This window comes from Aphelocoma coerulescens, chromosome 2 (assembly GCF_041296385.1).
Source record: "Aphelocoma coerulescens isolate FSJ_1873_10779 chromosome 2, UR_Acoe_1.0, whole genome shotgun sequence".
Taxonomy (NCBI): Eukaryota; Metazoa; Chordata; class Aves; order Passeriformes; family Corvidae; genus Aphelocoma; species Aphelocoma coerulescens.
The window spans coordinates 143567792-143594843 of NC_091015.1; the positions used below are offsets into that span (position 1 = coordinate 143567792).

Genomic DNA, 27052 nt, shown 5'->3' on the forward strand with positions numbered 1-27052 from the left:
GCATGAACCCTGAAAGGCAATATTCCTTGGCCTCACATATGCATAAGATTTCTCCTCCTCTCCTTTTTTCTTTTTCTTTCTTCCTCCCCTCTAATCTCCCTCCTCGTTGATTGCTCTTTGATAAACAATAACGTACAAGATGCAAAACTCACACAGGCAATCACACAAGAGTAAAACCATACAAGAGGCAATGTCTATGCACTGCTGTGAGTTGCCCCCTTCTTCACTCGTTTTATTTTTAATTTAGATCCCCGAGGAATTTTCCTGTTTGCCAGAGACACATCGCACCATTCTGATTGAACATGTTCTAATTCTTCCACGGGATAAAAGACAGGGGGAAAAAAAAAAAAAAACACAAAAAAAAAAAACACAAAAAAACCAATCAAAATCCCAACCTCTTTGATTTTGAAAGAAAATTGTAATCTGTATTGTCATCTCTGGGTCTGTCTTTGTCAGCAAGACTAGAAGAATATGTTCTGATCAAATATTTGGGTGCGTGCTTTCCACTCTGGAGATGAGGACCTACGCTCCTGACATATCTTGGATGGTGGCCAAGTTTAGGCCCCTAATAATTTAAAACAATCACCACCTGCTTCAAAGAGGGGGGAGAGGAGGGGAAAGACATTATCCTTATTGCTGATGACTAGTTTAAGATGAGCAAAATCTTTTACTGCATCAAATTGAAATGTAATAGGTGCAAGGCTGAGAATTGAAATCTTGCACTAAGCTCTTCATTACCTGCAGGCTTCCATGTTTGGCTTTTATCCTGTCAAAAACATAGCCATACAATGCTTTTTCAGATCTCTGAGTTAGCTACTTTGCCTCATAAGTCCTGTCGCTTAAGAAATGTAAAGCCTGCCATTTTCAGCCTTTTGATGGGATCTGAACAGGGTGTGTGTGTATATACACATCCATCATTAGATATGTACATTCTCAAAGTAGAAATATCTGTATGGCTATTCTGGAAATTCTTACAGCTGTAATATCCATTCAACTTCTACAACAGTATTTTAGAATAAAGACTGTCCCAGATCAATCTGTATTCACTTCAGACCCAAGAAGATTTTAAACAGGGTGTCATCCATCTTCAGGAACAATTAATAACTTTTTTCAGACCATCACTTGCAAAGAAAAAAAGTGCCTTTGCACACACATGAAATGGGAGGTGAGTGGACATCCTCAGAGAGCAGCACTGCGCCTTCAGTTGCTTTTCCAGCCAACAAGCTTCCCCCAATACTGTTTTACTGTGAATGCAGCACATCTCCCATGATTCCAGCAGGACCATCAGATTGTTTTTCATTCTCCAAATGAAACAAGGCTTTGGTTGTCCATATCTTGAGTTTGCTTCAAAGGCCCCAGCTGGCCTAGAACAACAAAACAGATGGGAAGATGGTTTGATGGTTCATTTCAGGCCACCAGTAGGTCACAGGAGATGGGCTGAGAAGCACCATGTTGTCTAGGACGAGCTGGGTTGAGGTGCTTGGGAAAATATGAAAGTAAAGCTAGTTTTGTGGGCAAAAGTGAGAAGGAGGATTTACTGCAGCAGCCACAAGGATGGGGCTGAATCTCAGCAGTGGGACACAGACCCATCCCACAGGGCCATTCCGAGATGCCTGAGGGTGGCCCCAAGGGGTCAGGCTGCAGCACCCTGCCTGGGGTAGGAGGGATCAGTTGCAGGTGGGGCTGTGGGAGCAAGCCCTCCATGGCAGGAGATGCATGCATGGCTTCTAATTAGAGGTTTCTTTCTAGATTCTTTGAGGATTGCCTGAGGACTGCCCTCACATGGTCTGCTCTCCTGGAACAGGATAACATCCACTACAGGAGATGGTATCTCTTCTGTGTTTCTCCAAGCAGTCAGAGATTCAGGCTTCTTTCTGTTAACCCTGTTCAACTCCCCCTGCACCTCCCCAGGAATCGGGAGTATGTCTGTCACCCCACCTTTGAGCAACAGCTCTGGCTTGGATACTTCTTATCTTTCTAAAAATACATGTCCTCCCATAACAACTCTTTAGGCAAAAATTGGGTTCTGACAGAAAAGAATGAAGAAATTTTATGTGATTTATGTAATTTTTCTCTTTATTAACAGAGATGTCCAAAGCTGTAGGATGGGCTTCTTTTACATACTCAAAGTAATTTACTGGGCAAAAAGAAGAAAAAAAGACCTTGTTTTTTTCCCCTACACAGAATCTGGCAGGCATGCCTCCGAATTGTCCAAAAGAAATGGTAATAGAAGAGTATATTGTGGCTCCACGTTTTTGAGGGCTTTCATGAATTGTGAGAATGATTGTCCGTGCATGTAGATTCAAAGATGGGCTTTTTTTTTCTTAACTGTTCCTTGAACAGCACAGTCCATATTTGACAAGTTCGAAGCATTAGAGAATAAATTCACAAAGATGAAAATAGAATTTCCAAAAAAGTTTTCCTTAGACTTCAAAGCAGATAAAAAGAATTCAAGGAAGTTTGATCTTTATTTTATAAGTATGTACAAGAAAAAGAGAGAATGAAGGCAACAGTCAAAGAAAAGCCTAGTTTAATATTTCTCTTGTGGGCATACATAATGAGAAGTGGAACGCCACAATTCCTCAGTGTTCATAGGATAGTAATTCACTGCCATAAAATTATATCTGGCTTCTTAGAAAATTCCTTCACTTCTCTGTGCTTGTCTGAAGTATGACAACTTGCTCTTGAGGCTTACAGATGTTGAGCTGTACTGGATGGATTATTCCTAGAAAAATTAAAACCTAACAGAGATGTAATGTTTTTTAAAATTCCCCACCTGAAAGGCAGTATATTTTCTCTAGAAAAACTAAAAGAAAAATTAATTTTTAAAGCAAAATTTTGTAAAGGCTTCTAGTTTATAGAAAACTAGACAAAAAGGAATGGGTGAATAGTGTTCCTATTTGAGCAAAAGAGCAGTGCAACATTCTAGCATTTGCAAAGCAGCTGATCTAAGTGAATGCTTACAAAGTGACAAACAATACACAAAGAGAATAGGCTGCAAAGAAAAAATCAGAATTAAACAGAATGTTTTTTTCCTGAGGTTTTATTTTAAAAACTGTATTTTATTCATAGGTCAGTGTCTGGTCAGGCTAATTATACCCATACCAGGAAACTAAATAGTACCTGGGCCTTTTTCCAGTTATGGTGTTCCATCAGCTGTACAATTAAATTGTCCCCAGCAGAACATTGGCCCAGACCAATAAGAACTCTTTCAAACAGGTTCTGGGCATGGTCTAGGAGCTACTCTGGCCAGGAACCATTTCTGGATATATTTTTTGATATAATAACACTGTGCAGAAGAGAATTTATTAATACAAGTGCAACCTGTTTTGTGCTAGTTTGCTCAAATACCAGAGAACGGTGCTGGTTACGTATCATTTGCTTGTATGAACATGACAACTTGATCTGTATCATGTCATAACAGAAACCTGATAAACAAACCTCAGTGACTATAGGTGCAAGAATGTGTAATGGATTTATACTGTACATATAAGCAAGGTGCATGCTCATGCATGGGGTCAGTAGCTGTAGTGTGAGCTAGATGAAAGACTGAGCCCAAGAGTACAGTGAAAATATGAATGTTACATAACAACAAGGACCTGTCTTCCTGGGATTAACTGAATGATTTTTGTTCTCATTTCTGTTCTGATCAGCACCAAAACAACATTTTCCTCAATGTCTTCCTAGCACAGAGTAGGTTTGTCTTTTCAGAGACTCATGGAAGTACCAAAATTTGACATGAGTTACTTTTGAATTTTTAAAACCTCATGCAAATATGATTATTGGCAAAAAGACCCAGATAGTAAAAATGCATCAGCTGTATCATACCATGGAGGGCTGCAAAGATCACAGGACTAGCACTAGACAAGCCAGATCTGAACTAGACATTGGTGCAGCACATTCTACATGGACACAAGAAACTGGAGTCAACACCAGCTCAGGAATATCCAGCAATTTTGGTCCACCTCAGTGACCAGTAGGTGATCCAGAGAGTGCTGGAGAGTGTGCCAGTGCAAACTGGGGAAGTGCTGGGGCAGGTAATATTTACTGTATGAGAGCTCAGTTCAGAAAGCACCTGAAGTAAATGTTACTAAGGTTATTTATCCCATGAGAGTCATCAACTAACAAAGTATTTGAGGACTAAGATGAAATTTTGATAGTTAATTAAATATCTAGTTAATGGCTCTGTTGATTATACTACTTATCAAAATGCAAACATGTTTATGCTTTTTAACGTATAATTTTTTTCATGAAAATACACAACTGAGGAAAAATTAAGAATATCTACAGTAGGTCTCAGGCTTCTCTCCTAGTTGCAGCAAGCCCCTCACATCTTTTGTTGGTAGAAAGGACTCTGGGGTTTGGATGTTATGAACGGCTATGTCTGATGCACCCAGTTATGCAGATATTTTGCTGATAGATATGTTACTCACCCAACTTGCATGAACGACCAAGGGTTTTATTAGGCATATTGGAAGTGAGTGTTTTGAGCTGTGATGATTTTTTAAGGCATGATGAAGGGTCCCATCTACCCTAATCAACTTTGCATAGCCGGGGTTCGACTTCCAGTGTTGTCTTTCATCAGTGCAAGTGTCAGTCACTGGCCAACACGTTGCCCACAGCCCTCTGCCCTCATTTCTTTATGGCGGGATGCATGTTGTTCTTTCAGGACAATTTCTTTTCGCCTGCTTTCCCAGCTTGCTTGGCCATGACAGGTCTGCCCCGGTTGTGGCATTCACCATATGGCTGGGCTTGGCTCCACCCTATCTTTTAATAATTCCATCTCACTGACCATCCCCCTCACTTTGCTTTCACTGAGGGCATTTCAGAATTCAGCCCCAAACTATTGGTTCTGACTAGCTTACCCATGTTAAATCTGAAAATATTAGCATTCATTTTCCGCTCGGTGATAGCCCCTGAAGTGACCTTAGTAGGTTATGTCTCATTTCATGTATTTTCCTCCTATGGTAAACTGATACAGTGTTGATACAGCTACAGCTATTAAGTCACAGCTTGAATTCAGATAAATGCATTTGGAAACACGGTTTTAGAATATCATGTAATTCATAGGCATTAATTCTCTCTCCTTTTCTTCACATTTCTGTATTGAAAATACAGAAAAATATTTTTAAAATCTACTTCAAATTTTCCAGAAAATGCAAATATGGAAAAAAAAATACAGGCAGGTATATACAAAATAGACTACATTGTTGCAAATTTACAATGCAAGTTAAGAAAGCAAACTAGACAAATATTTGCAAGAATTAATTTTTTTTAATATAAAGCCTACAATTTTTAAGCTGTTGAAAGGCAGAGATGGAGAGCTGCTAACTAATTTTCATCTGTGAGAAAGGAGAGCACTTTAAAAAATGAAAGCTATTCAGAAATCTTTTATGATTACAACAACTGCAAATACGTTAGTTGCATTATAATGTTTTAAATTACTATTTGTACATGTTTTCGGTTGCATGGTTAATACAAATCGCACTTTTTTACCTAAGTCTGTTCACACACGTAGGATCACATGGGATTGTCCCTGTATAATCTGATTCTCATGCGGAGGCTAAGAACTTTCCTATTGCACCATTTTGGAAAAATTGCCTACAGCCATGATTTGGCCTACTTAGTCATATACATCCATATAGCTTTAATTACCTCTGTACGTGCTATTTCCTGTAAGGCTCTGGCCTCACACGACACAGAGGATGAATAGCAATCACCATGCCAGTGCCTGTTCACTGTTTCTTTAATCTGGTCAATGCTTTGTATCCTTTGAAACAAGAAAACAAGAAAAGGCTTCTTTCCTTCTGAGCTTTGCCAGGGTGCCAGTCACTTTAATATCAAGCAAAGTGATAAAGTTGAAAAGCTAACAATATGATCCCTCTTGGATGCAGAAGGATGGAGATGATCTTACTCCTGTGTGCAGGCAGGACGGTCATGCACAGGTGGATTAAGCAGCATCCCTCAATTTAGGGTGCACTTCTTGTTCAGTTACAATTTCATTTTATCCAGGTTTATACACATTATATGTCAATACCCAGCTCCTGTCCACAGCTAGTCTGTAAGACAGAGCTGCCAACCCCTTGGTTTCCCATGAGGAGCGGGCTGAGGGTGAGGACTGTGGTCAGTCTCACAGTGGTACAAAGAACAAAATCCACTATCAGGAGCCTCCAGTGGGGTGGCAAATTCTCAGTTTGGTTCCTTCTCCCATTTTCTCTCTTCACTGGGCTCAGCAGCCTGCTGGGGGTGATTGGAGACAAAAATTCTGCTTAGGGCTCTTTCCACCCTGCTCCCTGTGGCAGGACAGGGGAAAGAGGTGGGCTCTCATCCAGTCCCCATTCCCTCCATCCAGAGGAGAGACAGCTTTGCCAGAGCGGCTGGAGAGGGGTCACCCCATATCTATAAAAATTCCTGACTGTAACCACAAACCTCTTTCCCTCTGTTCCAAAAAATCACCACAACATTTCTGCTGGGAGAGGAGTTTTCTCTGAAATTTTTTTTAATAAATTACTGCCTTTTAAGTCCTATGCCCTCTTTTAAGAAACTTAAAAACATTTCTTTGTGCCAGAATTTGAAGTGTGGTACAGTTCAAGTAAAACAACAAAATAAAATTATTTAATGAGTAATATAAAGAACCTGAAATCAGTGCAGCTCTGCACATATATGTACACAGATATATGTATGCTGCGCACCAAGAAGTATAGCTATATGGCAAGATAGCCAAATTTTGTATAACTCTGAATTTATAATTTACCTGTACGATATTAAGAGACCTTGTATAAGAATGATATGCTTTTTATCTGGCACCATTTGACTGCATGTATTTCTGTTCTGGTTTATTGCATATCAGCTAATCGCATAATTTGGCTGGATGCATACTAAATTGAAGTCCAAATGCTGCTCACCACAGTGTAATCCCTCTGGATAAATGAATAGTCAGAATACCCACTGGACTGCATTCCACCATCACTACATTGTAAGCAGCTGTTAGCATGTATTGTAAAATAGAAGACAAAATCTGTTGTTGCTACATATAAAAACGTGGTTCCTTCATCAAAATCTTCACTGCACTGGTTAAGAGGAATGTGCAAAACATTACAATGAGCTGAAAAAGCACTGAAATCCTTAGCCCTTTCCATGGCAGGTGCTGCTTCAGGAGCACAGGCAGCAGAAGCACACAGTCGGGACAAGGCACAGGAAGCCCTGAAGGTCCCACCAGTGATTCCTGCAGACCAAACCACAACTCTAATTAGGTCTTGACAGACTACACAGACAGAATATAGCACCTACAAGTCCTTTCCTGATTTGTGCATGTTTAGAAGATCAGACAAATCAAAGTAAAGCAAATCAAGTGAGAAGGTGTCTTTTCCATCTGTGCTGCCACGGAGCAGCCTCACCCCACCTGCCTCCCACCCCTGACTGCACACAAGTTGTCCTTGATTTTCAAAATAGCAAGCAGCAGCCAACAGGTATGGGTTTTTGGAGAAGCTTTGTGAAGCAATGTTTTGTTTCTGACTTTTTGGCTAAGTGGGCAAAGGGGGCAGGTAACAGCTTCAGGCAGAGGTGAGAAGGTCGTGGCAGCCCAGGGAGCAGCCGCGGGCAGAGGGGAAATACTCACACGGAGACAAGCGTCCGTGCAGGGTCTGCACACATGGCGGGAGGGAGCCCCCGCTTCACCTCCAGCTTTCGGAGTGTGGCGCTGGCCGAGAGGCCGCAGGTTCAGCATTCCGTCTGCCGTCCCTCCGGGGATGCCTCGCGGCAAAGCTGGCTGCATCAGCATCCTTAACAGCAGAGTGAAAGCCTGAGCAACTGATCGTAATGGTCGCCTTCTGGCCTGACATTCCATGAAATCATTCTAATTCTGTCTTTTATAGCCAAGGGGTATTGCACAAAAGCAATGCTCCCCAAACACTCTTAATTTTTAATTCTTTTTTTGGTATTAATTTTCCTTTGATCATATGACCAACCAGTGTTTTGTTTTCATTTTTTCCATCCTCAGTCTCCTTTCTTTCCCCACTGAATGATTTAATTCTTGAAGCCAGATTTGAGAGATCTGAAGTTGGAGTTTTCTGTGCCAGGAGGGCTGAGGCAGGTCTCCCTCGCACTGCGCTTCAGCATCTGTCGTTCCTTCTATGTCCTTCTGGGGATTTGCCAAAGAGGATTCAAAGCTGGCTTAAATGGCAACTAACATACAGATGCAGAGAGGGTGTGTTAAAGCTCTGTTATTATATCTTACTCTTTACTTCCTATCAGTGCATCAAATCTGAATGCAGCCACCAGAAGCCAATCTCCATTGCTCAGGCTGCTAACACACTCAAGTGAGGAAAAGGAGGAATATAATGTGAGATTGCTGTGAATACGATTCTCATCACTGAGGCCAACACCATGGCAGGATTGGAAAAAAAGTTATTCAGTTCCCTGAGAAATGGAAATATCCATACTGATATTAGATAAAAGAGAAAAATTAAGAGACCGACATTCCCATGGTGCAGGGCAATGGCTACACAGACAGATATGAAAGTCATATTTTCCCTAGAAGGAGATCATTAAGATTATTTTTTGCAAGATTTCCTATGCCCTGCTCTGAAACATCTCCTATAGCCACAGTGCCCATGTCTGATGGTCCTCTGTTTGGAGCCAGGGTGGGACATCTTCCTCTGCTTCTAATTTAGGAGTGGTGAGTATATATTGGAAATTAGCTGTGTGCATTCCTTCTAATTTGTTTTGCTTCAAGGATGTTCACATCTCTATAGTTCTATTTCCACTGGCAATACAGGAGATGAGTTCACTGGCAGAAAATCTCATGAGAATTATGAGATTTACAGGAATATCAGTGACTGGGTTTTTTTAAAGTCTGGTGAATATTTTGACTTACTTGCCAGGGCAAAGCTGAGGAGCAACCAAAATGCCACACTGAGCATTTCTGATGAACTGCTTATCAATAAGACTTGGAAAATTTTAGGATAAATTCTCAAATACATTTCATACAACTCTAAGTTACTCATGTCTAACTTCACAATGGGAAAATTACTTGCATATGTCAGGGGTATTTTTTTCAGGCATGTTTCTATTTTAAAATTCCAACTAAGGTTTTAACACCTAGCACAGTCTTTAAAGCTATATTAAAATAACAAAAGTGACCAGGAAAATCCAGCTGGGAATTCTGTTGTAATTTTAATTCAGATGTATTATATATTTTATGCATTTCACAATATGCAACCCTTATTCTGTAAAGAACTAAGCATATGTTTAAATTTATACATTTTGAGTTTTAATGAGAACTCATAGAGTGTAAAGTTAAGCATACATAAAATCAGATTAAGAGTTAGTGTTAACACTAGAGTGGTACATTCAAACTCTGCAGAGACAAAAAAAAAACCCAAACACCTACTGTAGATGAGAGAAATTTGATGAATTAAATTTTAACCTCAGGTGGTATTTTTATTTCTTAGAACACAGTCTTCAACCCCAGTATTAATTGCAAAAATTCTCTTGCTCCATTTTCTCTGTATTAAGCAGTTTTTGGCTACAATCAGTCTCTTCTTATGAGAAAAGATATTCCTAAATGTGTCTGTTTCTGGATCCTATTTTTCATATTATTGCATCACCTGACCTTCTTAAGACTCCAGCTTATCTGATCGCCGTTCCCAAGGCAATCCATTATTCTGCCATTGATACTGCTACCATGAGGGGTTTTTTTTAACTAATTAACTTTATAATAAAGAGGAGAGGGTGGGTTTAAATAGAGGTGAATATTTTGCAGGGCATGAGTCATATCATACTTAAGCAGCACAGGCTATGAGACAGAAATGCAGCCTTTTCCAATCAGCAGTTCTAGTGGTATAATATCCAGCAATTAATTTGTCTTATTCTTCTGCATGTTCCCCTCACAGAAAGTAGCTCTTTTCTGGTAGGTCAAGTAATTCATGTACTTAATCTCAGTTCTCTGGATTAAAATTTTCTGCCATGGGACTGACCAGTGCTTGGAGCAATAGCACCTTTATTTTCTAAAATCTTTTTGGAGCTTCTCTAATGTGTTTACTCATGGCAGTGAAGGCAATAGCTGCAGTTCAGCATTACAGCTCTGAGCGTGTGTGGACCCTCACAAGGAGCTTCTCAGTGCATTCCTCTTTGGGACATTTGTTTCCACACATGTGTCACAGGGTCATCCCACAAGTATTTTTTCTTTGGCCATTTCCTTGGTCACTGTCATTTGAGGTTACCTTATTAGTTCAACTCTGCTAGCCTCCTTCAGGAATATTTTCTCAAGCTCAGAACCTCTGGGATGTACGTCTTCAAATATTTTAATCTAGCAGCAGTAGGTTTTAGCAGTGTATGCACATAAAACAGTATTCCCCTCCTCCATCCACAGGCTAGCAAGAGAGAGAAAGGTGACCATGAACTTTCAGGGATGCTGCAGCTCTGGTAGGGTGGGACCCTTGAGACAATCTACTTGAGCCACCTTCCTTCTCCATCCAACTGTGGCATATGTGCTGGAAGTCCCCATCCAGCCCCTCACATCCCCTCCCTCAGACAAAATATGTGGCCCCATCCCTCCTGCCCCACTCCTCTGAACACCTTCCCCCTTCCTGTCCTCTTCCTCATCAGTCATAGCCACCATGAGCTGATGGTGTCTTCCAATCACCTCATCTCCATCCCTCTACCACTCCCTTCATGGGGAGATTAACGCTTGGGTTTGGTTTCTTCTCTGCCTCGCAGATCTCTTTGAACACTTCCTTTCCCAGGGAGCCTTCCTATCTCATTTCAACCACAGGCGGCTGTGGCAGATGTGTCTCTTCTCAGGGCATCTAAACAAGCAAGGACTGGGGGGAGCAGGAGGGAAGGAGGGTGACATTGCTTCAGCTTCATGGGCCACTTCAGGATTTTATCATTTACCTGTGTAGGCAAATAATATGCAAAATTTGTGAATATATTAAACATGACACATTTTTTCAGCTAAATATTTACTGGTTTTTGTCTTATGGAGATAATGCTGATCTTACTAACAGGGGTGTGATCTCAAATCTCCTTCCTGGCTTCTAACTATGTATAATAATTCAGTTCACCCATTTATCCCTTTAACACAACATTTAGGTTAAGCAGTAGGCCTAAGGGGAACAAGTTATTACTAGCCTGTTTTTTATTTCTCTTTGATGTCCTCGATTCTATTCTCATTCATGTATTGGGGTGTGCAGCAAATGAACCTTAAGCATTTATTTTATTTACTAATTTTGCTTACTAGCATTATCAAAAGAGTGGAGCAGCTGCGAGCTTCACAGAGTGAGCATACATCTGAACATTTAACGGCCCCGGTTTATCCTGGCTTCAAGGCATCACAATATAATATTCACTGACATGAAAGCTGAAGAAAGGATGTCATGGGAAGTCTGAGCGTCACGCTGTGAGAGGGTATGTACTGCAAGACCCTCACTCCATTGGCTTCTAATAGGCTAAGTATTGATATGCAAATAAGAGAGGAGCTTGTGTGTGGCCTTTTAATACAGTCACTAAACATCAGTTCAGAAAAGAAAATAATAAGACCGCTTCTCTTATATTTCTGCCTACAGATGCACAAAAACCAAAATGGATGCATTTTCACTCAGCTGCTTTGAAAGTAAATGAGGCCATTGCTGAATAACTATGCATAGGACCCGAAAGCTGAAAATTTCTGATCCAGATTACAAACACCAAGTGCTGAGGTAGGCTGATAAGCAGAAGTGGGCTAACCCATGGAGGGAGGGTTAAAAAAAATTAGTTCCTTCATTCCTAACATTCCTCCCTGGGAGCAATACATGTGCCTGTGGAAGATTAGGTGCTGGGTTGCCATCTCTGAAAATAGAAATATGTTTGCAAGGTAGCAGAAAGAGAGGCCCAAAGGGCATCTCCAAGGAGGCTTTGACTCTCCTGGTTCTGACACACACAGATAATTCTTATTTCAAGTTCGAAGCAGGAGTAGAAGATGAGAGGAAAGCAGCTGTTAGTTTATCTTGTAAACAAGCCCCAGCATGCCACCAGATTATGACAGGGCTTCAGGTTGGAGATGGTTGTAGACAGCTAAAAGAGTGAAGTGTTTGAAGAATAGAATTGCTTCTGAGAGCACAGTTACCCAGCTACTTTGGGCGGCCTCAAATACCACAACAGGCCTGAAAGCCCCAAAGTAGTAAGGATGCTGGAAGCCATCAGTCTATAGCTGGGAGGTCATGGGTGGTCCTCTCACAGAAATCAATCAATGGAAAGAAATCTAGCCCAAAATCTCCTTTATGCTCTGAATTCACCTGCTCTGAGTAGGCTGTACCAAACCTGGGCTTTCAAGGCATCACAGAGGAAAACCATGGCTGCACATAAAAGGTGGCACCAGGTTTGCTACATATTCATAGAAACATAGAATATCCTGAACTGAAAGGAACTCACAAGGATCACTGAAGTCCAGCTCATATATTGTGTGCATGGATCACACAGAGCATTTAATAGAGAGCTCAATGGCCAAAGGATGCACTGGTAAAGGTCCCTCGGACCAGGCTCTTTGTGCTGCAGCTCTGTGTGGCTGAGCTCCACGCACATATGTTAATCTCTATTAGCATATGTCAGCTCCAGCTGCCCACATACCCACGTGTGACTGGAGCTGATGCCAGAGGTATCATGAATAGCCCAGCCTTCATTTTTTCCACTTGCCTCCGGGCTTGTCTGTGTGGGAGTATACAACAGTGCAAGATAAGATTCTATATTTATATTCCTATAAGGCACTCACAGATTTGCATTCCAGAACGACCACATTTTTCCAGCTTAACTTAGGCTGCTTTGAAAACAACTAAAGCTAAGCAAGAAAAAGTCATTCTTTATTCCCGAATAAGCATGTCCCACATCAGTATTACTGCTGAGTTGCCATTCACCGCTGTGATTTTTCATGTGAAAACAAAGAAGGACAGCAGGGCAGGGTAGACCCACATTGGCAGAGCCATGGGCCAGTTGCCACTCTCCCCAAACCTCTCCATGTGCAGGTTCCCCAATGTCTCTCTCCTCCTGTGCCCCTCCTTCTCCGGCAGCTGGTCCCACTTCCTCCTGCAGCTTTTCTCTAAATGGGTGCATGCACTCAGCCTGCTGTATACACATATTCCCTCCTAAATTCATTTCCTTTCCTCTATACACAAGCCTAATCACAAGATTCATCTTACTTTCCATTTTCCCTGCTGACATTAAACAAATAAAAGCAGCAGCAAAGAAAGAGAAATGTAGAAGTCAGCTTAATTCCCAGTGGATATAAACTGTTGCAATGCTGTAACACATACCTGCACACACACACTCATGCACCCATATGAATCTTCATAAGAGAAGAAATCACTTCTGTGTCTTCCTATTACAGAGACACTTCCCTTTCAACACAACCAGTAGGGAAGCTGCTTAATAATGAAGACTTGAAAATCTGCTCTTATTTCTCTAGGCTTTAAATGCTCAGCTCAGCCCTGTGTTGTGGGCATCATCCTTTCTGGCGTGGAAGGCTTAGGAGGATTCACAGAGAGCCCATTAATATTGCTCCTTAATTGGCTCAAGGCATCACTGCTGATCTCAGCTTGGCACAACCTTCATTTCCCATGCCCCTGTCACTTCAAAAACTAGAAAATCAGGAGTAAAACCTGAGAATGGCACATAAAATTAAAACTAGAACTTGATCTGGGAAATCACAGGTGAAAGATGTGTATTTTATAGCCTTCCTGAGAATATAATGCTTTCACAAAACTAGCAAAGACATCTGATTACAGCTTTTCATTCTGAACCTGTGTCAAAGTGTTTAACCTTTCACTTACCGGTGCACCACCACTATTTTAAACTGTGATTAAAATGCGTATTCCCTCCCCTTGTTTAACTGCATAATGCTTAAGGAGGAAAGTAAACACAGGTGCACAGAGGCATATTTTGCATCTTTGGGCTGCCTGGGGACAAAACTCATACCAGCAATGATGATTCAACCCAACTCACCTGAGCTCTGCTGCATCAGAGCAGGTAATTGCCATAAATCACCTGCTCTCCACAGCATGGAGAAGATTAATGGCAGCAGACATTGGAGCTGCCAACTCGGAAGATTTCTGTGGAGGAGCAGGGACAGCTACGCGTGAGGAATTTGTGATAAAAAGCTACACTGGGGCTATAATAAAGTGCTGTGAAGACACCGAGGTCCTCTTCCATAATGCAGACACATTAAGGTCTGTCTGATTGTGGTGACAGACAGGTATTTGACTGAACACACCAACAGCTATTAAAAAAGAACCAGTAACTAAAAGCTAATGTCAAAACGTGATGTAGAACTGTCAGATGCCATCAGTAATAATTTTTGCTGTGACCAGTCTCTGGTAAGGAGGGCAAAGGAAACAATATTGCTGCTGACTGCAAGGGACCAGCCGCCTGTGATTTGTGGGCTTCAGAGGCAGAGGGTCTGCTGCCACCCTCTTCAGAAGAGAGAGAGATTTATTGTCTCTGCTGATTTCCTTTGCCTTGGTTAAAGGGAAAACATTGCTGGAGAAGAAGAGCACAGGAATATGTTGCACAGAGGTAAGCAGCAGTACCTACACTGGGATATTATATAGGCTTAAAGGTATCAAACAGCAAATTACATAGGGTGAAAGACCACTGCAGCCTTTGTAAGGGGGATGCAAAAGACCTGCTGGACAAGCAGTATTTTATAGCCAGAGTTTATCATGAATGATTTAGCAGGAAAACAAAGCAGAGCATTTAGACAGCCCCAGACCTTTCCCTTGCATCCATCCTTAGGCTCTGCCAGCAGGCACATGCTGCTGAGAGGTGCAGTGAGAGGCAGGTGACCCTGTCCAGCTGTGCTGCTACTGTCCTGCTTCCCTCTCTCTCCCCAGCAGCAGCATGGCCACAGCAGGAACAGAGAAGCCTGAACTAGAAAAGGGGAATTGCCAATCAGTCCTTGTTTTGGGACCAGCAGTGCCCCTCTGACTAGAGAGGGGCACTGAGCTTGCCAAATCACCTTTAGATCCATCCACAGGAGCAGGGCCATACTGAGGCATGTGTCTTCATTTACAACGTGAATTTTAAACCTCTGTCCCTACTCTCCAAAATAGGCAGTCCTGTCGGTGTTTACGTGGTGTCCTGGCTTGGGCTGGTTTCCAGCAGCACTTTCATGAGTATGGTTGGGCTTCACATCCCAGGAGCTGTGTCTCTCACACTGATTTCCCAAATGCCGAAGGACAGATGTAACACCGCCTTTGCTCTGCTCTTTTAATAAAACTTTTTAAATTCAAACTGGACATTGCATCTCTGTGTTCAGACTTCATGTCTTTTTTTCTCTCGTGTTAAAGAACCCATTCCCTGCCAACAACCAGCTGCTCATAATTTTTTTTATATTTTATTCCTCATGGATAAAGTAGTGTGCAGCTTTCCCAGGACAAATTTCACCACTAGAAACATTTCCCCAAATTTCAGAGTTAAAAGCAACAAGGAAGCTTACAGTGGGGGTGAAACTAATTATCTGCTGCTCTTAAAGCTGGTGAAGATTTTAGTGTTGCCAGCAGCAGATCTCCGATGAGATCTTCACAGAGTAATGCAGCAAAGGCACACCATGGCTCGCTGTGACAGATCCAAATGTATCCTGTCTGTCCAAAGGGGGCCAGTGGCTCACAGCAGCTGTCGAGCTGCTTTGTAAACAAGTGGGGGACATAGCTGTTTAACCTAGAATCATGCATCTGAAAATATGCTTAGCCTCTCCAAGGATTTTGCTGGAAATGCTTCAAAGGATTCTGTTTTTCTCAGAAAGCTGCATCATGTGGTGTTTATCCACTCCTCGAAAGTACTCGCAGCCTTCTTCCATAGGAGAGCGGCACTTTGCAGTTTGACAGTAAAATCACACATGACTTGTTAAGCACAACTTCCTAATGTAGCTCCCTGTCTGTTGCAACAGTCTCCCTGGTGGTAAAAAAATACAGTACATTGCACTCGCTATAGCAACTGTGATGGCAATATGCAGATTACATGACCATATCGCTCTCCAGCATCTAAAAAAGAAATATTTATTTTAGCATAGTTGGTACTCTTTTCACAGTCTCTTCTTTCACTGTGCTTTTCTGTTACACTGTTTCAACTTCATCCCAGGGTCTCTCTGATAAAGCTCAATACTGACCATTTTCTTTCTTGCACACATACCTTTGTATCCCAGCTGACCCTTGGTATTCCACTCTGGCCTGTGTATTCCAGTGTCTTTATTTCTAAATAGCACACATAACCCAAGTTCATGGATCGTTTTATCTTACAATACATTGCATTCAAATACATGTCTTCATTCTCTCCTGTGGTTTATACTATTTTTCTGCTCTCTTTCACCTATTATATCTTTCTTACAAAATGTGCCCTGCTGAAAGATTTTTTTCCCCCTATCTTTTCATTAGGTTTTCAACTGGATGTACATTATATTAGAGCTATTCTTGTTTTGAAAACCTGTTACATAACAAATTCCCATCTTTTGCAGATTTTCTCTAAAAAGTCTCCGGTTTCCAGGTCAAGGATTACATATTTTCTGATAATTTTTTATTCTTTGTGCAGGGGCACTATAGGGAAAGGTATGTTATTTGAGCTGCAGCTACAGACTGCTCATAAACTCAGGAAAAATGAAGTTCTGGTTTGAAGCTCAAGTGTCAAATCATTCTTCTTTAGGACTGAATTAAATCAACTAATTGTTTTTCCATGTCTAGAATAGAGGCAATATTGCACTTCCTACCTTAGAGGTATGTGTGAGGTTGAAACAATGGCAATGAAGTCATAAACTACCCCAGACCATCCAAATCACTCTTGAAAACTGTATTGCTGTCTTCTTTTTCTCATTTGGTATTGTGGTTTAGCCTTTTCTCAGAAAACAGGATTGCCAAGTCTAGTCTGAAGCCTGCATGCTGCTGAAAGGATATTGCACTGAAATAGGAGTGTAGGTGTGGATGAAGACTGCCAGAAGCATCTCCTATTACCCCAACAGGAGAAAATGGCAGCCAACTTCTACATATCCTGTAGTCTGGAAAATGGTGAAATACCATCTTTTTGGCAGCCATAAATGGATAAACATTAGGTAAAAGCTAAGTGCAATGTGAATTCTGTCCAAAAAGGGCACAGATCACAAGAAATTAGAGAAGCTATAAAAATGCAGAGGGATAACTAAATGAAGGAGTCATGCAACTAGCCCAACATGCTTAAATAGCACAGATAAGAAATCTTCAGACCCATGCTCTCTGTGCACCTGACTGGCATTCATCTGCATTGTTATAGAACAATCTCCCCCAGTACTGGCAGAGTATAGGTCTGTCACTCATGCTGAGATTTTCCTTTTGCTAGATATTGCCACGTGAGTCATGTCCTGTTTTTACCAGGCAGAGTCTGCATCCACCTGTCGTTGATGGTCCAAGCACATACCACATTTCTTCCACAGGATGTACACAGACCCTGGTTTTTAGGGTTGTGGTTTTCATATGTGTGTTGCAAGAAGATTGTTGGACTGTTTGCTTCAAATTTTAGCAGAAGATCAGGCAAGAGAAAAGGTAGTAAAATTTTAGCAAGTGTCTCTACAACACAGCAAAAAAGAAAAAAAAAAGGGAGCAGTCTAGGGATTAGGTAGATGTTTCTGCGTTAGGTAGTATATGCAATTTGAGAAGAAATAAATTTTCCCCTGGTTTTTTTTGCAGTCTCATGCAGAATCCAGCTCTTCCTCAGGCTCTGTACCTGTTGGACGGAAATCCTACTTTATACGCACTTTAAGAAAATGGAGAAAATAAAGGAAAATTTTTACCAGTTTAATTTATTTTGACAATATATTTGAACAGTGAAATTGTGTTTCTCTTGCATTGCTTAGAAAGTTTATGTTGATTTGAAGATTAGGTTGGGTTTGGCAATGCAAAAACACTAATTTTAAAAGTATGGATTTTCATATTTTCTTCAACTTATTTTTCAGTCCAAAAGAGGGAAACATTTTTAAGACAGCTGAATGCAAGAAAACAAATTCAAAGGATTTTTTATAATTTTTTTTTTTGCAAACTCTTCTGTGAGAAAGTAGAGGAGATTTCTTCACTTTTAGGTGTGTTTATTCCTTATGTCTGCCTTACACCCTTAATTTTCCATTAGAAATTAGTGGAATGAAGAAATAAAAAAAAATATTCATATGAAAAGAAAACCAAAACTGGCTAATTTTCATTTTTAGAAATGAAATTGCTGGAATCTTTGTTGATATATGAAATTGTAAACAAATTTTCAGTTCATATTTTCCAAGTATAAAATAAAAAAACCTGTCAAAAAAAGGCCTTTGATTGCAGTGACCATGCATCTCCCAAGTTGTATTTTTTGGAAAAAATTTCTGCTCATTGTGCCAAAGTCATTGACACTGACCTTATATGTGTAGATTCGAAGAGATTAATTAAAGGCAAGAAGCACTGCTAAATTGTCAGCAGCTGGGAGATGAAAGTGATTCTGGAGAGTAATTCTCCAATGATGCTGTGGATAAGGCAGGACATTTAGTGGATAAATTATCTCCCTCCTGAATTTAAACTGAGTCTGGTGAAATGGTAGTTTTCTGAATGTCCCTTTATGGTCAGATCCTATTGCTGGTGGTGTGACTTTTTATAAAGCCAAAACAAAATATAAAACAAATGGTATAGTTAACATAAATGCTGCAAGTATTCCAAATATACAGAACTTACTGTGCACTAGGGATTATACATAAGATGAACTTTATAGTTTTTATGTTTCAAAATTATAATTATTTTTCCCCTGTATTTCTCAATATGTTTCACAGGCATTCAAAGTACAAGAGTAGAGTTCCCCTGTGGTTAATTTAACCCTAGGAAATTCCCCAGAGCATAATCAAAGACTGCACAGTGCCTAACATTTCTCTCCTGTTTCAAAACTAATGAAGTTAAATCCTGCTGGCTAAGGCAGTATTTCTAAAAGTCTATTAGACTTTAAATATAGTAACAGAACAGACATCAGTCATAACTACAAAATGCATTTTTTTACCAGCTGTCTAAAAGAGGCAGCACAGCCACAAAAAGACCTCTTCCGCGGGCTTGTACCAGCCTCATTATTGCCTATGAATTAGATTGAAACTGCCAAAAGTCACAGCAGTGAATTCTAGACATGACAGTCAGACCGTTGCCCATGACAGGGAGGTGAAACACCTTCCCCAGACCTGGCTTGGGATTCACTTTTTTCATAGCTTCATACCCCCACGGCACTCACTGACTTCAAAGGGTGTTCAAGTGGATCACAGGCAAAAGAGATCTGCATATCTTAAGCAATTACAGCAGCTGGAAACAGCCCTATTAGGGGATAAATCCCAGTTTAAACCATGCAGGGAACAGGAAGGCTGTTTGAGGGGACCAGGGTGAGCAAAGCTGTGTGAACCCCAGCAGCACTGCCAAATATCTGAGCTCTCATTTTTTTGTCAGCATTTGTGCACCTCTGACTCAGGATATCCCTAACAAGGGAAAGAAAAACAGCAAAGTCACACACATGCATTTTGAATTGATATTTATGCATATTTGTGCAACTGCTCAAACTTTTCATTCTTGTAGCTGCCTGAACTTAAGCAAGAAGTAGAAACACAAACCATCAGTCCCACCAGGCAACCCACATATAGAGCAAAGCAAAATCCTAAGTACACCAGGGCAGCAAGTACCACTCACTTAACATTATGTGCATATGCTAGACTTGCCAATAGGATAGAAACAGTTGGGAGTAAGAAAGTAACTATAAATGGTTCATTTTAACAGAATGAACAAGTTAGCCATATTAGCAATATTTCTTCTTTTAAATAATCCGTTTTAAAACCCTTGGAACCAAACTTGTTTGTGGCTCTGGACAAGGAACCAAACTTGTTTGTGGCTCTGGACAACTCTGTTCTCTTGATTTCATGGGAGTCTTGCAAACATAGATCATAACAGACGCCTCTTTTAACCCAAACTGTATTTTCTATCATTATGTTTTAAGCCCTATGCAAACTGGATAGAAAATGAGTTGTTTTCAATTCATGTTAAGAACTGCAACCAGAAGTTCATTATTTACTGTGGTTTTTTTCAGTTAAATGACTACAAATGGACCGATTAACTGCGAAGTACTTGAAGAACCAAAAGAAGAGGCACTTGACAATTCCCAGGATTTGTTCTCTGCTCACTGATCTGGGGAAAGATGAGATTTTTCTGTGTTAATACATTTCTTCCATACAGCCTACTTCTGCTGCTCTTTTCTCCAATGTCATCAGTAATTGGATTAAACCTTGACAGATCCCTCTAATTCATTAAAGAAAGGAGGAAGCAACACATACTGAGGCAAAACAATCCCTGCCCTAACTCCAACAAAACCAAGACAGTATTATCACAGATAAATTTAGTTCATTCTGTCTTAATCTAGTCAGTGACCCCTCCACCCCACCTAAAAACAGAGCCATTACATGTTTATTCATCCAGGATTTTTCTAGTTGGAGAGACAATATCTTAATCTTGCCTTTTCTAGCTGCTAAAACAGCTGAATATAACAAAGCCAAGTGAACAGCTAGGCCCAGAGCAAGTGAATCACAAAATTATCCAAAATTAAACTGAGGAGCAGGTAGCTCTCAGCACGTGTTTTTCCCCACTTTCCTTCTGCACTGTTAATTGATATGACTGTTTGCAGATGTTGAGTTTAATACAAAGATTAGACACTTATCATATGTGGTTGGAGCAAATCCAAGCAGCAGGTTAATGGGACTTTTCTGGAGGGCTTTTTCTTTTTTGTTAGTTGGGTTCTATTGTTTCTTAGCATACTCTGTTGATAGTGTATTAACCAAAAACTTCACATTTATTACAGTAATTCATTACAGTGTTAAGAGCTGGAGAACACAGTGGTATTAGTGGTTTTGTAAAGCTCTTGAATCAACTTTCAAGACTAAATCCCTAAACAACTTCTAGTGTGGTTCTCTGTGTGAATAAACAGCAAGTAATAAACAATGAGTAGTGCCTGGCTGCAGACACGGATTTAGGGAGGGCAGAGACTGCATGGCTATTTTTGCATAGATTTCTCTAAGTTTTTGGCAAAAGGGGTCTGCACTCTGCACTGCAGACCTCAAGTACCCCAGCTCCTGCAGCCTTGGCAGCAGAAGCTCCCCCTGATGCACCGAAGCCTCTCCCACCCTGGACCACTGATGACACCTCCCTTTCTCCCACACTAGCTTCCCACACCACATTCCCTTTTCCCCCTTCCTTTGCTTTGAATCTCCTCCCAACACAGGGCTTCGAGTTCTGCCCTGTCCACCTGGACTGGAGTTTGGAAGCAGAGAACATGACCAGTCTGGAGTGTGGGAAGAGGAAGGAAAGAGGATGCATGATATCTAAGCCTGAGGCACTCAAATATTATGCTTTAAGCCAGACCCAGAGTGAATGACAAGTCAACACAGAAGACAAGGGGGAAAAATCTCACTGCAAGCAAGGACCTACATTTTCTCCTCATGTTCTCTAGGAAGACATCAGGCTGAGTTGTAAAAACTTAAGAACTGCACTTGTTTGCTGCAGGAGAGCATTTGGCAAAGAAATAAATGGGAAGTTTAGTTTGCTTTGGGGAGTCTTGCATTGTATTTGATTTATTCTGAATTTATGACTTTCACAAAGACAGTTGCTAAGGGACACCAGTGCAGGAAAGGACAGAGGAACCAATGACACTTTTTTATCATTTTTAAAAATAAAATAACTTAACTGATCATGTTTTAAAGCCACTGCATTGCACCAGCAGTTTTACCTCAGTTTGTGTACACCATAAGAGGCAAGTTTCAGCATAAGCAGCACCTGTCTCCCTAATTGCTCTTCTGTGTCTTTAAATGCCACCATCACACACCTTCCATTACACCTGGGCAATAGTTGAAATCAATCTGTTTCCATCATTACCAATCTATTTTCCTGGGACTAACTACTTGCAATGCCTTTGGCCCTGTAATTATTTTAAACTCTATAAAGCAAGGTTTTCTAGAAGTATTCTATCTATATACTGCTGTAGGGCTTTAATTGCATCAAAACAGGTGTTATCCTTGGATATGTCTTTCCCCCCACCCCAAATAATTTAACTGCAGTTGTTAAAACCTGCATTAAAAAGCCCAGCTTTCCATATTGCACAGTGCAGTTTTTAAAACAATGAGCCTGAACCTGGAAGCTGAACAGAGTGTGTGCTGCAATTTTTCAGAACTACAAACCAATCAATTAACATAACAGGAACTAAAGGAGAAATCTGATTATATGAAATTGCCAGCCAGATGCCAAGAATGCTGTAGGAATTGTTTACAAATATTCACTACAGTTGCACCTCTAAAGTCATTCCCATTTTCAGTATTTCTACTTTTCTAGAAGCTCTGAGGTGACTTCTTGGCATGAAACTCAAAAGCAGACATGTCAAGGGCCAAAAAAGACTCCAAAGATAGTTCCTGTGTGATTTCTCCAGAGACCAAGAGCCATGTACCCATGTGCTGATGTTGGCACAAGAGCTGGGGCTTTCTAAAATATTGCAAATGTAGTTGACTGACATCTTCCCAGCAAATATTTTATTGACTGAAAAAATGGAAGGCAGGGTGAGTCAACACATCTTACACATTTTTGACAAATACAGTTGAAATTTTGTTTTAAAAAGTTGGAAAATATTGAAGTATTCTAGGATGACATTTTCTCAATGAAAGAGTTCAACACAGGGCTGCAGTCATGAAACTGACCACTGCTTCTTTTCTTCTTTTATCTTTCTGGGTCTTTTAATACTTCTCCTGATTAATGATAAGAGAAAAGGTTTTTCAATTTAGTAAAATATTATGTACAACCCAAAATTATTACTCTTTCTCATATTTTGTCTTTCCACACCATTCTGAAAAATCAGTAATGTATTTGCTATAGTCATTGCTCACCTAAGCAGAAACATTAAGAAATCAACCTGAATTGAACAAGCAATAGCAAAGAAAATTTCTAAAAGAGTTTAAAAAGGCAGCCTACAGCTATAACAAGATTTTAACTTCTTTCACAGCATTGCAGAACAGCTATGGAGGACAAACTGTAGACAGAATATAGAAATCACGACTTTATTCCTAGCAAAATGTTGTCACCCACTTCCCTGATAGAAGCAGTATTTCCAAGAGGACAGGGCTCGGGGGAAGCCTTACTGCTCAGTATCGGAGCGTATGGAGAAGATGGGAGCAAGACTCTTCTTGGAGATATGAAATGGGATGAGCAGCAAGAGACACAAGCTGGAACACAGGAGATTGTCATTCAATACTAGGAGAATTTCTTTCTACCATAATAGTGGTCAAAGACTGGGTTAGGCTGTCCAGAGAATCTGTGAGCCTTCGTCCTCAAAGGTGATCAAGACAGGAGAGCATGCAGGCCTGATCAACGTGACTTCATTAGTCCTCTGAGAGTGGTTGGATTGATGACCTCCAGAGATCCCTTACTACCCAACCTGCTCTATGTTTCTATGATTACATGATTCTTAGACTGGATGATGAAGAATATGGAGAGTGACATTTCTCATCTCATATTCCTAAAGACTTCCACTCTTAGGGAAAGTTCAAGAGGAAAGAGCAGATCCCTTGCAGTATGTGCTGGCAGGATGTAGCTTGGGTTTTACCCTGGTCTATTGAGGTTCATACCCTGCTCACTAGAACTTCCTTCTCCATGGAGTCAGGCACTTTTATTTATGGTTTGATAACAGATCTGAATTTCTGCATCTTCTTTGGAAGAGAAAGTATAAATGGAAAGAAAACTCATGGTGAATTCACTTTTCAGAAGAACTTGAGGACTTCAGCAGCTCTTGAGCCTTCTGTGTATTGTACCTTCCTCATGCATTGAATAGGAAATACAGGATATATTGTGAAAATCATTAGGAGGTGCACACTCAATCTCACTCTAATTCCTTTTCATCATGTTTGCATAAATAAGGGATTCACTGTATGTAAAAAGCATTAAAAGGATAAAGTTACTTGGATTATTTTTTACAAGCAGAAAAATATATCAATCTCCTTTAATTGGGGTCTCTTGTAGGAAAGGACCAGGATGCCAATTCAAAACAAATTTCCATGGAAGAGAAACTGATGTTTGAATATCACGTTTTTGTCACCTGAAGTGCTAGATCATTGATACTCTTAAGCAAACTGCTTGATGGTATTACAGCTTTCAGATCCTGTTGCACTCCAGACAATTCTGACTAGCTATTGGCATAGAGCCGATATTATATTGTCTTACTCCAACAATCAGGTAGTAATGAATGCATTGGAAAAGCAGGCATCTCTGTCAGGCTCAAATCCAAGTTCTTGAATGATAAATGTGCTAAAGATTTTCTGCGGCTCTTTGTGTTCCTTTGGTGATTGAGACAACAGTCCCAGTAACACTCTCCTTGTACTCATAGCCTTTTTCTCATTGCTTTTCTCAAATATTTTGAAAATAAAAAGGCCTGCCAACCATACTTCCACTAATTACTTGTTGCCTAGACAGGATCCTCAAGTTCACATCTCTTCTGGAAGTATATGTAAGTGAATTGTTCTTTAAAGAGAAGAAATCTGTAAATCTCTTTTCCCTTAAACACCACTACCCTCCCACTTTTGATGTAACTGTCTCAAAATACTCTCTGCATCTTGTGCTTTATATTAGTTTGGCATGGGCTGAATTACAAAACAGCAGTCTGGTTCTTAGGCACTGGGGTGTCTAAGTGGATACAATGCACCATATTGCTTATGGTGAGATTCATCCTAGATTTGTTCAGTTCTTTATTCCTCCATAATCATTGGCCTTTGATTATGTTATCCATGTTACTGTATCAAATACTTTCATCACTAGTTCAGATCCAAAATCTGGTGACTAAACCAAGATTGCATCTGATATTGCCACAGTAGGAAAATATGCTAAACCTATCCCAGATTTGCCAGGTTTAGATCAACAGCGATCAAATCAGGTAAATGAAGCCCCCAAACCTGCAGCATTTCTCAAAGGAAGATGATTATGTTTCAAGCTCCATAAGTGATTGAAAAGGGAATGCCTATTGTTCGTTTCATTGTTTTTTCCCCAAGTGATGCTATCTGTGGATAAACAAATAAATAATTTGGCATAGGGATATGTGTTGCTGTTTGTGTTGGACGAAAAATGTCAATGAGCAAGGGATATCACCTTGCATCCTCAATTTTCCAGAGTATTACATTCACTCCTGCAGGAGCCAAGAAAGGCTAAAAGGCCTAACAATTGTAAATGAAAGCACAATCACATCCATAACTTTTCGGTACTGACTACATGAGAAAGAACAGCACAGACCAGTTTCCTATTTCACAGGGACAGAGCTCTACAGTAACATATAGTCCATAAAGAGAAAATGGCATTAAAAATCCACATAGTGAAAAAAAATCTGCTATTACATTTAGTTAAAAAAACCCCACCACATTAGATTGTCTGGGAAAAGGTTTTCTACACTTGTGAGGCAGCCAGCTTCAAGGAAGTGAAGGGAAGTCAAGTCAAAGCAGTCACAGCCTCATTTGGCTGGATGATGCAGCGGTGGCAGGCTGGGCTTTGCCTGAACTGGCTGCTCTGGCTTCATGGCCAGGGAAGTGAGCACCCACCATGTCCCCACTGCCCCACAGCTCCCTCAACAAAGAGCGGCCCAAGAGCCAAACCTGACTTGGAAATTTGCTGTACAAAGGACCTGTATAATCTGATGTTTCTTCCAGCTCCTACTTTCTCCTGACCAGCCTCTGGTGCCAAGGCTTGTGCTCCCACTGGTGTGATCAGGAGGGCTGATGTTCCCCAGGCACAGACATCGCCCCAACAGCTCGATGGCAGGGCAGTGGTGCCACAAGCAGTGAAACAGGGGCATGGGTCATGTTCTCCACCAGTTTGGTCCCATCACTGATCTGCCCTGCTGTCTTCACTTGGGCGAGGTAGGATGGGGCCAAGTACCATGGGGATATCACCCTGAGGTCAGGCCATCACCCTCAGCCCTCATCCTCCCTTGCCTGGGAGCATCCAGCCCTCGCCAACAAGTCCAGCTGCAGTAACAGCAAAGCAGCTTTAATGAGCATTTATCCCATATGCAGGGATATAAATAACCTTATAAGTACAGAAAATACATAGTCAGTGTGAGAATGCCCTAAGGGAGGACAAGGAAGAAGTGCAAGCTTCCAGCTACCTCAAGCTCTCACTGGCAATGTACCTTCCCAATTAAAAAAGACGGCAAAATATCAGTTCCCCAAATCTTTTGGCAAGCTCTGCAGTAGTCAGGAAAAGGCACTTTGAAATGTTCTTGCTGAGGAAGTATAGGTTTTATCCTTTTATTGTTCATTTTCAAGTTAAATACATGCACAGTGATTTTTGTAATCTTGAAGATGTATTTTAATTGATTTCCCCAGTATTTTAAGGTCTATTAATTCCACGGATCTTGCAAACGCTGCATTTTCTGTATTCCAGCTGCTGTTTTAATCATGTTCATTAACAGAATTACTTTTACCTGCCAGTGAATATTTTACATTGCATTAATAAATCTTCTGTTTGCTATCAGAACTGAGCAGACAAATAAAATACCCAAGTGTGTGAATTTCCACAGGGGTCTAACACTGTTCTGTTATGTCATCCTACCAATGGATTTAACCAGATTTGAATATAAGGGTGACAAAATTAAAAATAAGTGCATAATATTTTAAAGTGTGTACTTTTACATTATTAAAAATATATTCTTTTTCCACATAAGAAATCAAGCAGGTTTTCTCATATGCTTTGTTGTGGTGAAAGTCTGATGAAAAGTCTGCTTTCTCTCAGAGGAATAATCAGCAGTTGCCATATCCATTACCTTACATACTGCATGATCAACTAATTTTCATACATTTTATGAGCAACATAAAAAATACAGATATTAAGAAATACATTATATCCCCCAAATTTTAGACTGTATGCCCCTTAAAAGAGAGCAGAAATACCTGATACAAAAGTCTTTTTGCTGATCTTGTTTCCACATCATTCTCAATCAATTTTTCTAAAAGCTCTGAAATTCTGCCAGCATCACATATGCACGGAAGATAAAATGAAACAGC

At 40.5% G+C, this 27052-nt stretch overlaps 1 long non-coding RNA gene across 1 annotated transcript; it reads left to right on the forward strand.

Annotated features, from left to right (window-relative positions):
* The first annotated feature begins 14038 nt into the window (after window positions 1-14038).
* Window positions 14039-22516, forward strand: LOC138105973 (uncharacterized). The gene is made up of 3 exons (XR_011148839.1): window positions 14039-14544; window positions 20065-20312; window positions 21250-22516. It is a non-coding gene; the product is annotated as an uncharacterized lncRNA (long non-coding RNA).
* The last annotated feature ends 4536 nt before the right edge of the window (window positions 22517-27052 follow it).